Below are 4,687 nucleotides of genomic sequence, written 5' to 3' on the forward strand. Positions count from 1 at the left end.
GGGGTTTGGAGGAAGGGAAATGTTTAATGATGAGAACAGGTTAGGAGAAAGAAGAGTGTCTAAGTTTAATATACAGTAGCTGTAGGCTAGTCTTCTCCCAAATATTCTTGCTGTCTCTTGACGAAATTTACTCATCTCAGTAGATAATTTTTGAGCTGAAATCCGTCAACCCGTTCTCTAATACCTTGACTACATGTACTATACGGGTATCAACAAAAATATAAAATGACGCCATCGAACTGAACGGGATAACAATCACGGAGTGCGGTAGTACTCCGTAAGTAGGAATGGCGTAGGTTCAGACTAGCGTCCTCTCCTCCAGGGTATAGGAGTATTCGCGGGAAAACGGTCGCAAAGCGTAGTTCTAAGCTTATGAACTAAAAGACTTTTGCAATTCAAGTGCAAAACTACTCACAAAGTCTTGCTAACCTTCGTAGGAGACGCAAAATCAAACCGCAAAAATATCAGTTTTATTTCTTCTTCACCAGTCGTAACTCCAGAACAAAAAGGCATACACTAGCGTATTATACGCCACAACGCTGTTTGTCATGTGTTGATGTTTCATGTTTAGGAAAGCAATCAGGCTACGGTTTGCGAGTTACGGCCTGAAAACCGCATCGCGGTCACCCGTAAGTACGCCATTTTGCGCTATATTGGTTAGCTACAGCTCGCCTACAGTTAAAAAAACAAATCAAAACAGTTCTTTTCACGGGAAGACACCCTCGTTTTATTCTTTCAGTATGCTATGCATGTAACAATCTACATCGAACACTTGCTTTTTGCATAATTATGCTTCCACAAAAAGATCATAAACTGAAAACACAAATTTTCTTCTAAAATGATTGTTAAAAAGTAGGAATGACACACGTGCACAGATAAGAGATGAAAAAAAAGCACAGAAACAAGACAGCATTCAGGATGGGAGGAGATTTGGAGACCTATACCAATACTACATTCCACAAACAAGTGTGTGGCTAAAGCACACACACACACACACACACACACACACACACACACACACACACACACACACACACATAAATTACAGCACACACACGATAATGCTGCACAGAGTCGTACATCGATTCTCGAAACCTTTCAAGAGAATGGATTAGAGCGACTACTTTCAACAGTCATAAATAAATGAATAAATAAATAAACCGTTCCTGCCACGCCCACAACACGCACACTTGCATCCCGTCAGTGTCTATCCCAAGTCCAAGGCTTCCCCCCACCCACCCTGTTTACATCTCGCACGACAATGCATCACAGGACCAACCCAACAAACTCCAACCATTCCCCTGTGTTCTCGAGAGCTTAGCAGAAAACACAGCAAGAGCGGAAACTTCGCCAAAACCTTGATCGACTCGGCCTCCTCTTCCTCCTTCCACTCCTCCTGGCCCTGCCTTCCTTTCTTTTGCATTTCCATCTGCTTGCGCACCTCAAAATCGTGTTGCCTTGGTGCGGTATTTCCACAAGAAAACACACAAAAATGGAGCGCGCGCGCGCACACACACACGCACGCACGCACGCGCACGCGCGCACACACACACACACACACACACACACACACACACACACACACACACACACACGCACACACACACACACACACACACACACACACACACACACACGCACACACACTCAAAGACGCACGGCATCAAGCAACAGCAAAAGATTAATTCTGTAAAAGGGCCTTCAATGAAATTCCGGCCGCGTTTAGGAGCCTTTGGGAATTCCAGTGCGGTATTGCTCATCAATATTGCAGGCTGAGAAGATTGTGATGCATGGACACATTTCTCGCTGGCGACTCTAACAATTTTCTCGACCTAGTGTTTGATCTGTTGTCGCCTGGAGATCGTTTTGGGCGAGTGCTTTCTGGTGCGGAAGGGTGTGGTAGGAACGAGGTGAAGCAGGAATGGGGAGTGGCTCTGGTGGTTTGACGTGGTAAGTGTGCTTGTGTGCGCTTGTCGTGGTGGTGGTGGTGGTGGTGGTGGTGGTGGCGGCGGCGGCGGCGGCGGTGGTGGTGGTGGTGGTGGTGATGGTGGTGGTGATGATGAAGTGTGGTGATGATGAAGTGTGGCTCTAGTATAGTGGTGATGAGGTGCGATTTGGTTGTGGTGAGGTGGTGGTGGTTCTGGTGGTGTGTGTGCGCAAGAAGTGTAGTTGTGTGTGGCTGTGGTGGTGATAAGGTGTGGCAGGAGGTGGGGCTGTGATGTACTGGTTGTTGTGTGTGTGCTGAGGAAATCGTATTGAATTGTGAAGAAGAGGACTGTGATGCATGAAGGCATTCTCGCTGGTGACTCTAACAATTTTCTCGCTCCGATGTCTGATCTCTTGTCGCAGGTAGATCGTTTTGGGCGAAATGCTTTTGGTGTGGAAGGGTGTTGCAGGAATGGTGTGTGGTTCTCGTGAGGTGTGGTGTTGGTGGTTGCGATTACGACTGGGGAGTAGTTTGATAATGTGTGGCTGTTATAGAGTGTGATACGTGGTGTGGTTGTAACGGGGTGCGGTGGTGGATGTAGTTATGGTAGGATGCGGTCGAAGGTGAGGTGTGGTAAGGGGTAGGACATGGTTCTGATGGTGGCGATAAAGTATGTGTCTGAGGTGGTGGTGTGGGTGTGGCGAAGTGTGGTAGGTAAGGCGTTGGGGAGGTGTGGACCTGAGTTAGCTGGGTGGTGGTTGTGATGAGGTGTGGTAACTGTGACTTAACTGTGGTGATGGGTTCGTAGTAGAGGGTATGACTATTATGCATCTACGAGGTGGGTGATGTTTGTTGTAGTGACAGTGAGTTATGGGGATATTTTGGGTACACCAGATGTAGTGGATGAACTGTACTGTATAAGTGGGTGTGGCATATGACAGGGTGAGGTGCCAGTGTAACTTTAAAGGGTAGTAAAGTTCTGGTTGAGGAAAAAAAAAATGGAGTTCCCCCGAGCTAAGCCCTGTTTTGGACTATATAGCCCCGCTAGGGTTACAGGAAGGAGCTACCCCTCCCGGCACGGCAGCCCGGGGCGAGGCTCGAACTTGCAATCCCCTGATTACAAGTCCAGCGCGCTACCACTGTGCTACCGCGCCCCCCTTCTGGTTGAGGAGGAGGAGGAGGGAATGAATATGGGGATGGAAATGGGATGGGGGGTGAGGAAGAAAGTGGAGGTGGAGGGAGAGGTGGTGACATGGGTTACGTTGTGGGTGAGGTACACGCACCTGCTAATGAGGATGGATGGTTGTACTGGAATGGGTGTGGTAGTGCTGAGGACAGGTGGTTGTGCTGGTATGGGTGTGACATTAGTAACGATGACTTGTGCTGGAATGGGTGTTGTGTTGGTGAGGATGAGAGGTCGTGCTGGAATGGGTGTTGTGTTGGTGAGGATGAGAGGTCGTGCTGGAATGGGTGTGAAGATTGGTGGTCGTACTGGAATAGATGTTGTTAAGTACGGCGAATGTAAAGGGTGGGTGTGGTGCTGTTGGGTCAGTGGGATAAAAATAGTAAAGTGCAGTGAAGCGTCAGGAGGGGAGCGCAGTAATGACGATGTAATGAGTACGTTACTGCAATACTGAAGTGCTGATCCCCTTTGTTGACACTCATTTTTTTTCTATTTTGCAGTAGTGTGGATATCGCTGACTTTCTTGTTCAAATTTACAAAGAACACCTGCGTAACTTCAAGTGGAGTTTAGTTCTTTCACCCCGAGAACTTCAATTATATCATGGCGTTAGGACTCTTAAATAATAAAAGGGTTTAATTTGAAGTTACTGTATATCTAACCACCCAATTTGTAAAGTATCTTCCAAATGAATGAAATCGCCATGAGAAACAAAACTGTCATCGTAGCAAAGAGATAAACAGACCATAGATGTACTGGTTATGACCACAGTTGCCAACAGATAATGCTGCCAAACAGCGGCGTATAACCCTTGAAAACCGCGGCATATACTCCAAAGGTAGCCCAAACAATTTGTCCGTAAAAGTGCCCTTTGATCCCCTCACCGACCGCAGACATATACAGGAATATAGCAACAGGGTCTCTAGATTCCTCTAGCCCTGTGTAAGCCTATGAACTCTTCAGAGTATCTTTAATGTTAAAAGTACAAACTTAAAATAAGAACGATATACCTGGATATGAAAGCAAGGTAGACGTAGAAAATACGATTCATGCTCGAAACAAAATAATAAAAATGTAATAAAATTATATTTATTCCAAAGAAGCCTCAATATTGCCAACAAAATGCCAGAGCTTTCTACATTTTCTTAACGTAACCTGCAAAGAATATCACACTTAATCCTTCGAATCCGATGACGCACTTCAATTTGCTCTTGTTTCCACCAGACATTTTTAATCATCTTTGGAAAGGCTATACGAAAAGGAGAGGTCAGATTTAGTGTCGGTTACCTCTTCACTATATGAGATCTCCCCGAAGTTAAGATCATCTGGAGACAGGAAGAAGAAAAAATTGCATCACCGGACTGAACATACACTTTGCATGTACAAAAAGTTTACAAGAGAAGAGACCACGACTCCTAAGTAAATAATCATATAAATGAATTACTTCCTGGCGTCACGGTTTAACTTTTCAAAACCTGCCTTAAATGAGTCAAGTAGCGGCGGTAACTTAGCGGGCAAATAGCGGTGTTGGCATCAGTGCTTGCTACCATTTTATGCCTTTTCCGCTGCACAGCTGTAT

The sequence above is a fragment of the Coenobita brevimanus genome, chromosome 89 (genome assembly GCF_032717465.1).
Source record: "Coenobita brevimanus isolate Jiangsu-jjx chromosome 89, ASM3271746v2, whole genome shotgun sequence".
NCBI classification, from domain to species: domain Eukaryota; kingdom Metazoa; phylum Arthropoda; class Malacostraca; order Decapoda; family Coenobitidae; genus Coenobita; species Coenobita brevimanus.